Here is a 14,251-nt window from a genome sequence, read left to right as displayed (position 1 = left end):
GGGGCGGCGCGCCCGCCGCGCCCCCCCCCCCCCCTGCCGCTTGGCCCCCCGCGTTCCCCGAGTTCTCGCGGAGGACCGGGAGTCGAGGACTCGGGGCCCCGCGTCACGCCCCGCCCTGCTCGGCCCTCTCTCTGCTCGCGAGTTCCCTTCGCGTGCGAGCGCCCCGCCAGCTCCGCCAGCCGTCCCCTGGCCGGCGGGGGTGAGCGCAGGAGAGTTCCGCACTGCCCCACACTTTCCGAGCAAAAGTCACAGCACCGTTTAAAGGGCGTGGGGCCACGGAGGGATTGGTTTCTCCGAAAGTGGAGTTGTAATTCAGGATTAAGTCTAAAGGACACCCACACATCATGAGTTTCTCCTCCGGCTCCTTCCACCCCGCGAAATCTGGTTCCAAATGTCCCTACCTGGCACCGGTCTTCGTGGTGGGTTATCTATTGGGCTTAGTGGGGCTTTTCTGGATTCAAGGTCAGATAGACCAAGACCCACCTGGGCTTTCACATACAGACTTTACACTCTTCATACAGTTGTCCAACAAGCATTCCTGAACACCTGCAATGTGCCGAGGACGGTGCTAAGGAGGCAAAGACAGGAGGACTCAGACTCGGCCCAAGAAGACAGACGGCTGTGCAGAAATCATACCGCTCTGCACAACTAGAGTGAATTTAGGTGTCCGCTTTCTTTGACAGGGTGGAGATAGGGGAGAAGGTGAGGCCCAAGTAAGTCCCTTAAAAGCAGTGTGGGCAGAGTCCATACTTGAGATGGAGTCTAGAGCACTGGTGAGGGATGTCTGTGAGGAAAAGGGGGCACCAGGGCAACTACTGCAACGCGGGTGCCCACCTCACGCTTGCTTTTTCCTCCTGACGCCTAGTCAGCTAGTCTCGGAAAAATCTGGACAGGGAGAGGGATGAGGCAGTGAGCAGAAGTGTATGGTTGGATGTCTTGTCCCGAGAGTGTGATCTTAGCAACCCGTGGATGGCAGTGTTTGTTGAGGTGCAAGCCCCAGCCTGCCAGAGGAGCCCTTTATTTCCTGCCCTGTACGGCGTTAGGAAACACTGACTGATTCACAAACACCGACAGTTCAAAGGATACACCCTAACAGAACAGCCTGACACCAGCAGGGTGTATATGTCTTCTGGCCACAGACCACAGAATTAAGCCCTGTAGCTATATAGTTATGCCACTAATTTCCCTTTCTGGGGCACTTGATTAAGTCTACTTACTCTTGTCTCTCATTAATCTCTTGCAAACATTTGGAAACCGAGGCAGCAAAAACTGAGTGACTTGTTGAAGAGTTTCTGGTCCAGTGCTATTTAGAATGAGGTCGGTGAACAGTGACTGTCTACAAACTTCCCCATTTGCAATGGATGAGTATGGAGACTGAAGACGCACATGGAGAAACTTCTATAGCAGCTTGCCAGAGGAATTGTTATGCCTATTACATCTAGTTATTAAAATGTGGCCTTTTGGGGGCCGGCAGGTGTGCATGATGGTTAAGAGCACTGGACTCCCACATGGCCAATCCGATCAGAGTGTGAGTCCCAAACCTGGGGGCTTGCTTTCTCACTTTCCCTCTCTCTCTCTGTCCCTCTCTGGTTAAATTAACATAAGTAAATAAAATAAAGTTAAATAAAATAATTTTAAAAATAATAAAATGTGGCCTTTTACGTCACATAATCTGTTTTTTTATTTCCTGTTTCTCATTTTGCATTTTGTATCTATCATGTTACACAGAAGTATCATCCCATAACAGACTGAAAATAAAATACTACAGTTCGAGAAGCCCTGACAGTAGAAAGACAGGAATAATAGGCACTAACACTTAACCAGTACTTCCTGTATGACAGATGTTGCTTTAAGTGCTTTACATATATTCACTCTTAATCTTCCTAGCAACCCTAGAAGGTAGGCACAGAGAGGTTAAGCCTTACAAGCTGAAAGTAGCATAGCCAGGATTCAAACCCAGAGCACCTGGCCTTGCACTTTGTACCTTCACTCATGACCCTAAACCCAATGTTTTCTATACTCTAATGTTAGACAAACCTCAATGATCCACATTTCACCTTTACATCACTTGTATGTCTTACTTATATGTGTAGTTTGAAACTTTATGCTTTGACTATTTTCTTCATTTTTATTATTTCTTACACATACTTGCCTTGAGGTTAGTAATTCTACCCACGAAATCACGATCCAGCAAGTGAGCCTCAGTCTCTTACTCTAGTTCACACTGAAGTACAAGCTGAACTCCAGCAAAAGCTGTCAGTGCTTGGCTGTAGCCTCTCCGATTCTTTTCCAGTTTTGTGCACACTGGGTGCAGGCGTGCTGTCATTCTGCACGTTGTTGTCAGAGTACCACCTTAACCTGCAGGATTTGCTTTACCTATGCACAGGACAGCTGGCAGTGCCTAGGAATTAATGTCCTCTGTCCCCACACCTAGCCTTTAACAAGTAAGGAAAGCATGCGGAGGTATAAGTGCTCCAGCTCCCTTGCCCCTAATTGGGTTAACTCCAAGGAGGGTCAATACTGTTTACACAACTCCCTACAGAGCTGGGCCAAATTTCCTCCTTCCCCCCCAGGACACTACTAGGTATCACATCCTTGTCCTTTTTACTCTTCCACATTCCACTTTCCACTCTCCTACCAGCTTTTCATGGAAATATGTCCTAATCAGGACTTGGTACATGATTAGTCTCTTGAAAAACTTTGAAAATGGAGACACCTAGAACTAAGTGACTTGTTGAAGGGTTTCTGGTTCAATGCTATTCAATCTGGTCCATAAAACAGTAGCAGTCTACAAATTGTTCCCCATCTGCAATAGATGAACATGGAAACTGAAGTAGAGCATGGAGAAACTTCTATAGCAGTTTTCCAGAAGGGTATAATATAGAATGAAAAGTGTTCATAAATTAAGAACTTTAAGACGGCAGCAGGAGAGTATGAAACCACGCACAGGGCTCTGCGTGACTACATGGGCATGTGGCTCTCTGAGTTGCACATCCGTGAAGCTGGCTTGGATACTAATACGTCATTGTCACTCACATCCTTATGTCAGGGTCTACTTCTGGAGAATCCCAAGAAACGTTAATTACAATAGTTTCCCCTTATCCTTGGGGGATAATGTATAACAACCTTAACTAAATAAAATAAATAGAAAGAGGGAATGCCTAAAGCTACAGAGTATACTGAGCCCTGTATACACTGGTGTTTCTTCCTATACATATGTACCTGTGATACAGTTTAACTTATCAGGCAGCTAAGAGATGAACAACAATACTAATTAGATAATTATAATAAGATACTAGAATAAAAGGTAAATATGCTCTCTTCCTTGCAAAATATGTCATTGTCCTGTACTCACACACTTTGGGTTTTCAGACTTCATTTGACTGTGGGTAACTAAAACCTTGAAGTAAAGCTAAAGATAAAGGGAGATTACTGAATTAAAGTAAGAAGCCTATTCAGGATCAGCAGATGGTATAATGGTTATGTCACTGTACTTCCATGTAGTTGACTATAGTTTAAGCCCCAGACCAGGCGGCTTAAAACTCATACCAGGCACATGTGCATACATGCCTAAAATCCTAAAAGGAAAGTGGTGAAGAAAAGACTGTGGTGTGGTCATCCCCCCCCGGGGGTATGATTTTTCGCTTTCTGTCTTTATGTCTCTTCTCTGTCTCTCCGGTGAGTACACGTATCCTCTAGTGAGTCCTACCTAGTAGAAGGATAAGTTAGGTCAAAGTGTATGTAAAGAAGTCTAGCCACAGAAAGAGGTACATTCTAGTAGTTGAGAGTGGTTTAGGTTAATGAGATGATGGGTCAGGAAACCTGGGTTTTAGTCTTAATTCTGACACTGAGTGGTATGCACAAAGAGTGAATTTGGGTAGTATCTTAGATTGAGTTGATTAAAAGATATCCCTGAAGAAAGTGCATTCAAGCAGGAAGACTGGACAGAGGGAGAAGCCACCTCTCAGTATGGAAACAACTGAGCCCTCCCCTGGGCCTGAAGCCAGAGGGGACTAAATTTGGGTGGCTCTTCAGAGATGGCCCAAATTGAGTCCAGGTGGATGGGCCTTCATATCTCCACTTCTTACTTTTCTGGGAAAAGGTGTAACTTTGGCAAAACAATTCTTTAAGGCAATGCCCAGTGATGATCTCAGCTGTGAGTATTCAGGAGCCAATATTCCCAAAAGCTGGAGACTAGGTGTGTCAGCCCTGAACAGGGAATGGGGAAAGACCCACAATATATACTATGGGCAGGTAATTTCAGAGATATGACTTGGGTTTGCAGTTAGTCATAATAGGAACATACAGTCCAACCTCGAAAGACCTGAACTTGGTCTTTGCTTTCCTGATGTCACTAGCCTACTTAATTTCCTGTATTTTTCTTTCCATAGACTTCTTTTCAATTCTTTTTTCCTTTCCTTTTCTGTTTTTGCTCAGTGATTTTCCACCTCTTTCTTAATAGCATTCAAAACAAACACTTAAACAGACAAACTAACCAGTTATTGTTTTTAAAAAAGTGACAATGGAATAGAGTGAAATTTCTGCCTTATGAGATGAGGTCTTTGGGATTAAGTCCCACTACCACAGATGGCTGTGTAAATTTGGGACTATCACTTAACCTCATTGGTTCTCTGCTTGTCTTTATAGTGAAGATGTTGTAGGGCCAGCAGGTGGTATGATGGTTAAGGCCCCTGGGTCTCACATGTCTGACCATGGTTCGAATCCCAGTCCTGGCAGCTTGCTTTCTCACTTTCTCTCTCTCTCTCTGGTCAAATTTAAATAAATAAATACATCATTACATTAACATTTAAAAATAAAAAAATAAAATGAAAGTGTTGCAAAAGAATGGTTTCTCAAGTCTCAGGTCTATGTAAATGAATTTTTAATAAATGTTATTTTTAAAAAGGTGGCTTTCTCCGCTATATAAACCCTCATGAAGCAAGAGAAATGGTTTGTAACAGCTGGTTTTTAAAATGAATTACAATTCATAGGGGAATCCACTGTGAACTTCCATTTGGTATTCAGTAGCAACACCCTACCTGAAGCATCAGTCAGAAGGAGACGGTGAACAGATAAGAAAAACATGAGGCGGGCCCAGCTGCAATGGGATAGCAGTGGCACAACTGCAATGCTGGTACATGCGCACACCACGCCCATGATCCTGGCTGGCCAGGAAGGTCTGGGGGTGGACCGCAGCATGAGAGCCTATTGATGGTGCTTCTGTTCCTTGCTCTCTCTTTTTCATGAAAGAAAGAGTGAAAGAAACTTTAAAAAAACAAACAAACAAATTGGACTAGACTCATGGTGCCATGTTTAAGGGAGCCAGATCCCATATGGCTAACAGTGGTGTAAATCCTGGTCCCAGTAGTTTGATAAACATGCTAAGCTCGAGTGCATGCCTTAATTCAAGTTAGTTGGTTGCTAACTCAATATACATTTTCTGGCTTTTAAAAAATTATTTTTATTTAACTTTATTTCCAGGATCCTGAAGGGAAGGAGGAATGGAGGAAAAAGGATTGTGGTGTGACCACTCTCCATTTTGGGATGCTCTCTTTCTTTCTTTCACTCTCTCCTTATCTGGCAGGCACATATGCCCTCTGGCAATTAAAAAAAAAAAAAGACAAGGAATTAAATTAAAATTTTAAAATGGGACACATCAGTTCTTCTCTGGGTGGCCAAGTCTCACCAGAGTTTAGAATAATTATTTGAGGCATCAACTGTGTTCCCTGTGGATTTCATTTGTCCTGTTGCAAATGGCCACATTCTTCGTCTGAGCCTGCCTGAGAGGTTATGGGGAGCTATTTCCTTCTGAGCAGGTTACCTTGGTGGTGTTTTATAAACTGGTTTTTCTGCTCAGTCAGAGGCTGCCATATACCAATGGAGAAGTTAGATCAGGGAGAAGCACTCACAGTCTTGGAAATCCCCGAGTTACCTGTTGAAACGTGTCTTTCCACAGGCAGAAGCTATGTCCAAAACTGTGGCTACAGATCAGGAGGCAGTTTAACATGTTTCATCCTTAAATACTGGACGCCTTCAGAGGCCTGTGTGGAAGTGGCCCATAAGGGAGGTATTAGTTCAAGTTAGTTGGTTGCTGACTCCATATACATTTTCTGGCTTTTTTTTAAAAATTATTTTTATTTAACTTTATTAATTTATTTTTAATTTGACCAGAGAGGGACAGAGTGAGAGAGAGAGAAGGAAAGTGAGCCTCCAGGTCTGGGACTTGAACCACAGTTGGCCATGTGGGAGTTCAGCACCCATTACCATTGCACCACCTATCTGGCTTATTCTTGAGCTGAGCTCTCCAGTTTTGGAAAACAGAAGTCCCCAAATATTGCTGTCTAGAGGTCAAATAGAGGCTCAAGAGTTAGTGAATTTTTGGGAACCAGCAGTTAGAGTAATGGCTATGTCGCTGAATTCCCACGTAGTCGACCACGGTTCGCGTCCCGGACCTGGTGGCTTAGAACTCATGCCGGGCGCGTTTGCGTGCGTGCCCAAGATCCTGAGAGGAGAATGGAGGAGAAGGGATTGCGGCATGACCATCCCCCCCTGGGGATGATTTCTCGCTTTCTGTCTCTATGTCTCTCTCTGTCTGTCTGGCAAGCACACGCGCCCTACAGCAAAAAGAAAAGAAAAGAAAACTCTCAAAAAAAAAAAAAAAAGAGTTAGTGAATTTTTCATCATTGGAGGAGGTCAACCAGTGTTAATCTAGAAAGTCGAAGTGTAGAGGTTAGCAGGGAAGTGACCCAAATGTTCATCAGAGGAGGTGTGGTACCTCTTTCCCAAGAACTCTGTGGCAAAAGATACAGACATAAATACATTCATGTGGAAAGATGCCCTGAGTGTATTTTTGAGCACAGAAATCAATTAGGTTCTAAAATAGCATATGTGGTCTTTCCTGCTCATGTGTGAAAAAGCATTCACACCCCATACATAGATACACACACACACACACACACACACACACATACACCTCTTTAGAAGCATGTCTACAATGCTTTTTGGCAAAATACTAACATGTACTTTGTCAAGGTGCTGACATTTCTGATAACCTGCTGTCAATCTGAAAAGAAGGCTAAGGCATACTAAGTGAAATAAAAGTGGTTTCTATGAGCCAGAGCTTAGGATGAAATCACCCAGATAAGCAAAATTCTTATTTCCCAGACATTGTTCTCCAAGGTAGAATGATCAAGGATATCCTAGGTAACATTAATTATCCTGACTCTAGGAAGAGAGTTGAGGTCCAGAAGAATAAATCCAGACCTGGGAGAAAAGGAAAATAGAGAAACAAAGCAACTGAGGAGGCTGGGAGGATGTCAGGCACCAGAAGAAAGACTGGGAAGTCGATGGGGTGAATTCTCTCTTTCTTCCCTCATTCCTCTGTCACACCCTTCCCTTGCAATCCATCTAGCCTCCAGGTGTACAAAGTGGTTTGGGATTTTTCTCCTCCACAGTCAGCATCAATGTTCCCACTTGCAGAAACCACATGAGCAAGAGTAACTAATGCCAGTGTGAGCAATGCCAGGCCCTTACTCATTTTTAGAACTCAGCCAGAAAACCTGGATACTGGCCCTGAGGTGGAATGTACTCAGATGCTAAGTAATTTAAATGGTTCCACAGGAACATTCTCTTTGTCAATCACTCACTCTAGATCTACCCAGGAGAAAATACCGGCCCCTGCAGAGTCAGAAAGCAAAGCAGCCTGTGAGAGGATGATTAGATTATCGGTCCATCTTCGCCTGTGCTGTTGGGTTTTTGACTCACACAGTCAACTGTGTGGACCTATGAGCTAAGTTGACATGGGAATGGAAAGAATTTACTCTGGCACTCTGATAACAGACCTGTTAATTTCATTTAGCTTGGGATACTACTGAGAATGGAAAGTACCAAGCTTGCAACCTCTGTGACTTCAATTTACACGGTTCCCAAAATATCCAAAACTTTTTTTAAATTTTTTCAGAGTATGGGTACATCTCAGAAAGTGAGATTAAAATGCTATTGTCTCTGTTTTTTTTTTTAAAGAATCTTTAAAATTTACTCTAATTTATTATTATTATGTTTTAATTTGCTCTAGGACATGTGTGTTCACCAGAAAGAGAGAGACAGAGAAAGAGAGAGAAAGCAAGCTTCCAGGTCTGAAACTCGAACCACAGTTAGGTCATATGGGAGTCCGGCACCTTAACCACCACACCACCTGCTGGCCCCAAATGCTGTTTTCTCTTAATATTTCGGCATTAAATGATATTTAAGAGTACTAAAATCTTGGTATTATTTGTTAGTATTATTTAGGCATCATATTTTCTTAAAAATAAAAATATGCATCATGTCTGTCTTGAGCCCTCCCTGAGAATTACATGCTGCATTAAAATTTTGAAGGTAATAAAAGTGTATTAGAGAGCTCTGACCACATTCCTCTCCTGTTTAAACCCTACTTGGTTGCGTTATTGTTGTTTTTTTTTTCCTATTTCCTGGATTACGAGGCAGGTTGAGCATCTTTTCTTATACCAATGCTTTTTAATTTATGATGGGCTTACATACCTGTAATAAATTGTATTCATGAAACTTTTTGAATATTATACTAAAAATGAAAAAGGACATGGTATTGTACCATCTATTGCTAGCTCAGGAAAAAATATTCAATGTAAGGTTTCTACTGAATGCGTGTTGTTTACTAAACATCTTAAGTTGAACCATCATAAATCAGGGACTATCTGCATTTGTCAGTCATCTATGGTCCCAGTACCAATTTGGCCATGGATCAACTTCTAGAGGTCTCTGATGGATTGTGCTGGGTATTTTTGTATTCCTATAAATAACTTTGAGCTTTCTTCTGGAATATAGTTAAGTTACTTGGAAACAGATTTATCCTTTTACGTATGGCTTTTAAGATTTAGTCAGCAGGATTGGAGCAGTTATCACTCTAGGGAAAATTTTTTTCTCTACTAAAGCAAGACTTCTGTGTCTACCTAAAGCCCCCTAAGTCTGGAAATTTTCTAGTCTGACTGGTGGTAAGTGGCACTATTCCTGGCCCTGTCTGAGCATCAGGATTGTTACCTCTGACCCTTGCACATGGCTCTTTCTCTGGCCTTGGGCAGCTGCTTCACCTGCATGAGCTCATCCTCACTCATTAAACTCATCATTATATTCAAGGGGGCCCTTCTGTGAGCCTCTGGGCTCTCTTCCTCTATGGTTTTCTTGTCTCTAGTTCTCTGTCTTGTGAATTCTGGTTGCCTTAATCTCCATTCTCCTGTCCATCTCCTGAATGCAAGGAACCCGCCAGACACTTTGTAAATGTCCCCTCTATGCTGTGACCTGGAAATGCCCCTCGGGGGGAATGTATGGGGAGTTGTAGGATTGTCTCTCTGTCTTCTATCTCTCAGGAATCGTCGTTTGATCACCCAATATGCAATGTTCTGTAAACTGCCATTTCATATTTTTCTCTGTTTGGGGGTTGTTCCAGGTAGGATGGCAAAACCAGTTCCTTTACTTCATCTTGACTGAAAATAGAAGTCCCCCTGGTACTCTAAGCCATGCGTTGTTCTTTTTCACTTGCTGTTATTCATTGTAGTATTACTGTCTGTCTCCCTTCAGGCTATAAGCTTCCTGAGGCCAACAACTATGTCTGTTTTGCTTACTTTTGTCTCTCAGCACCTGCAGCATTGCCTGCCATAGAGCAGTGCTCATTACGTATTGAATGAATGAATGAAAGCTACGCAAGGATCAGATCACAGGACCAGATCCCAGGATCAAGGACTAGAGCATCAGACCATGCTAAGCAAGGGCACCAAATAGACTTTGCTGTGAGGAGAGGCTCCTATCCTGAAACCAGAGGGATGTGGGCTATGTTCTACTCATTTGCAGTGTGAGGACCTTGAGGGATGCAAATGGTGGTGACTTTACTGAAGCTACTCTGTTTATCTGTAAATCTGCCAAAACTCTTGGCAGATTAGGTCATATTTTTGGAATCTGCTTGGAATTCAGAAACCTGGCAATAATAATGAATCCTGTTTTGACCCTGCCTCTTAATCTGATTGGCTCTAAGCCCTTTACAATTTTTTTTTGTTTGTTTTTAAAGAGGTTTTTTTTTTTTTTTTCTTTTTTCTTTTTCTGTCGAGTGCATATGCTCATCGGAGAGTCAGAGAGATAGAAAGTGAGAAATCACCCCCAAGAGGGGATGGCCACACCACAATCCCTTCTCCTCCATTCTCCTCTTGGGATTTTGGGCATGCATGCACACAGTCTCAGCATGAGTTTCAAGTCAGCAGCTCCGGGATGTGAACTGCAGTCCACTACATGGGACTCCAGCAACGTAACCATTACGCCATCTGCTGGTCCCTCTTTACAACTCCTGATGGAGTTGCCACACTGACCTCTTAGACTGGTAATACTGGGACCAGTCTAGCCTTCCTGTTCATAATAGCATGCTTATTCCTCCTCCTTAAAAGAGAAAGGTTAAGATGCTGTCTCTACCAACACTTTAAAGTATTTAGTCAATATCCTAGAGATGGACTTGACAAGTGAACATTGTTCTTAAAAAGCCCACTTGATAATTGCAGAAGTCTCTCCACTGGTCTTCTTTTTTTTTTTTTTTTTTTTTTCCAGGGGGGTTTTTGCCATCGGGTCACCAGACAGACAGAGAGAGACATAGAGACAGAAAGCAAGAAATCACCCCCCGGGGGGATGATCACGCCGCAATCCCTTCTCCTCCATTCTCCTCTCGGGATCTTGGGCACGCACGCACATGCGCCCGGCGTGAGTTTTAAGCCACCGGGTCCGGGACGCGAACCACAGTCGACTACGTGGGAGTCCAGCAACATAGCCATTACGCTAACTGCTGGTTCCCCCCTCTGGTCTTTTTAATGAGTCTCCAAGATGGTCTACTGGACTACAGGATAAACCAAAAAACAAAAAGTCTCAAGTCACAGCTACATTTATTCACTTATTTATTTTTTATCAGTATAGTAGTCTAGACATATGATTTAGAAATAAAACACATATACTACGACTACATGCTCAAAAGTTCTTACTAATGATGTGTATAGTAAAATAGGTTGAGAGATCACAGCTCTAGTTTCCCCAATCCCTTTGAGTGAGGCTAGTTTACCTCTAATTGTGCCCCCTTTCTTTTCCAAAACAAATAAAACTTCAATACTTTCTGAGACTTTGTTATAAGAAAACAGCCTTGGGACCAGCAGTTAGTGTAATGGTTATGTCGCTGAACTCCCATGTAGTCAACTGCAGTTCAAGTCCCGGACCCAGTGGCTTAAAACCCACGCCGGGCGCATGTGCGTGCGTGCCCAAGATCCCAAGAGGAGAATGGAGGAGAAGGGATTGCAGTGTGGCCATCCCTCCTGGGAGGTGATTTCTTGCTTTCTGTCTCTCTGTCTCTCTCTGTCTGGCGAGCGCACGCACCCTATAGCCAAAACCTCTCCAAAAAAGAAAAAAAAAAAAAAGAAGAAAACAACCTTTACAGCAAGCTGAAGTTGAAATGAAGGGAGGTTTTCTATGTAGATATGGTATTCAGTCCACGATTGTTAATTAACTTCTGCACTGTAGAGCACATGAGAATTTTACAATACACTGAACGTCGCCTGTAGGCTTTCTGCTCTCAGGAAAACATGGGTTCATGCTCGGCCAAAATTTATGTATATATATATATATATATATATATATAGTTCTCTGCGAAGGCTATTAGTTTCACTTAGAGACTTATGGACTCAGAACAGTAAGTACAAGGTCAGAAATATTTCCACCAATGGCACAGGATAACAGACTCAATTACTGAAGCAATGTTCAAAGTAACAAACTTGTGGTGTGTTAAGTTGTTTACCAGAAGAGTTGTTTATAGAAATAGTAACTAACGATACACCGTATGTGTATATGAGTGGTGTGTATGTGTGCGTGTGCGTACGTGTGTATGCGCATGTGAAAGGTTGAGGGAGAGAATACCAAGGTGTCAGAGTCATAAATGAAGAAGACATTTAAGAGGCACTCTAGCCTTGGCCTCCCCACCTGATACTGAGTAAACTAGAAATGAATTGTCTTGTTGAGAATGAATTCTTCATGCATATAACACTCATGGACAAAATAAAATGGTACCTCAAGCCTTTGAGTTTGGGGATAGATAACCTGAGGGTTGTAAATGTCATTTGAATACCTGGATCCAACTTTGCCTGCTGCAGAACTCCTGCATTTTCCAGTGAGCTGGTCCATTGTTTAGTTTCTTTGTTTAAGCTAGTGCAAGCTGGGTTTCTGTCATTTGCAACCAAAGGAATTGTGAATAATGCAGTGGCATGCTCTTTTTAAACTCAGGTGGGGAAGCTTCTGCTGATCATATTTTGTGGTTGCTGACATATGCTTATTATTGATCTGTGAGGGGGCCTTCTCTTATTTGATTGACTGTTTTCTTTTATACCGTTTTTACCCTTTTCCTACACCCATTCCCTTCCTGTTTGTAGACAAACATTCTCATTCTCGTGTGCTTATTTGTTACGTGTCTTTATAAAATGTATTTTAGTATGATACTAATAGTACCGTATACTTGGTTTAAATATAAATACTTATAAATGAAATTTTTCAAACGAAATGTCATGGTGGTCCACAATTATTTTTCAAAAGTGTATCACCTAGAGAAGAAGCCACGGGCCTTCAGGACAAGGTTCCACATAGCTACTGTGAACTAGATTTTTAAGGGAATGAAGATTTTCTACTAATAATTTAGTCTCCAACAAATGAGCTACCGGCAGAAGAAGCCACGGGCCTTCAGGACAAGGTTCCACATGGCTACTGTGAACTAGATTTTTAAGGGAATGAAGATTTTCTACTAATAATTCAGCCTCCAACAAACGAGTTAACGGGTTGAAATATTCCCCACTATCTACTGAATCTGCTACACCAGCAAGCACAATAGAACAGCAAAGAGATTCTGGATCACCTCTGTCTGCTTGCTCCTGAACATTAAGGCTGAACCTCAAGAATTTGAAAGAAACACAACATTCATCAGATGACAAGAAATCACCGCCAGATCACGAGAAACATGGGAAAACAAGAAAATACCTCTCCTCCTAGGGAAAAGAGTAACTCTTCATCCACAAGCAGTTCGGTGAAAATCATGGAAATGTCTGATAAGGAATTCAGATCATTCATAATGTCTAAGCTAACAGAGATGGAAGAGAAGAGAGATAATGAACTGCTAAAGAGAAAGGAGAAAGAAATTGACGAGTTCCAAGAGATGAGGAAATTCCTGCAAGATCTAAAAGTGGAATTACACACTTTACAAAAGACTCAAACGGAACTGCTAGAGATGAAGTCTATAATACAAGAAGTAAAAATCTCCCTGGAAAGTATTAAAAGCAGACTAGATCATTCAGAAAATAGAATCTCAACTGTAGAGGAGAAAATGGCCGGCCTAGAAAAAATCCACCATGAAGACTGAGAAAATGGCACAAAAATTTGAGAATAATATGCGAGAAGTACTGGATACCATCAAACGTCCAAATATCCGGATAATTGGCATTCCAGAAGGTGAGGAAACCCATAAGGGCATTGATAATCTATTCCATGAAATCCTGCAAGAAAACTTACCAAATCTAGAGAGGCATTCGAAGATCCAGTCCCAGGAAATACAAAGGACCCCAAATAGAATCAACCCAAGAAGATCTTCTCCAAGACACATTATAGCCAGGTTGACCAAAACTGCAGACAAAGACAAGATACTAAGATTAGCAAGAGAAAAACAGCAAGTTACCTACAAAGGACATCCCATCAGGCTAACAGCAGATCTCTCATCAGAAACAATAAAAGCGAGGAGAGAATGGGAAAATATATTCCAAGTGTTAAGAGAGAAGCAGTTTCAGCCAAGAATACTGTATCCGGCAAGATTATCTTTCAGGTGGGAAGAAAAGACAAGAACATTCTCAGATAAACAAAACCTGAAAGAATTTACCAGCACCAGACCAGACCTCCAAGAAGTTCTCAAGGATGTGCTGTATCAGGAAAACTAAACGCAGATACATGGAAATAAGAGTCCAAAAACTGAGAAAGTAGCTAACTTAATCATAGGGACAAGTCTGGAGTTGAATACTATATCCCAGAATTTAATCAGGAAAATTGAACCAGAACAGAAGATAAAAGTATATGAGACTGATAGGTTCATGCACCTACCATTTGAACAGAATCCTAACCTGTTTCCGGGCTTTAAGCAAAGTTCCTTGGCGGTTCTTTGATTTAAGTTAAAACTGGTTTTCTTAGT

Source organism: Tupaia chinensis, unplaced genomic scaffold (assembly GCF_000334495.1).
Source record: "Tupaia chinensis unplaced genomic scaffold, TupChi_1.0 Scaffold144529_1, whole genome shotgun sequence".
Classification (NCBI taxonomy): Eukaryota; Metazoa; Chordata; class Mammalia; order Scandentia; family Tupaiidae; genus Tupaia; species Tupaia belangeri.
Note: the sequence above shows the minus strand (reverse complement) of the source record.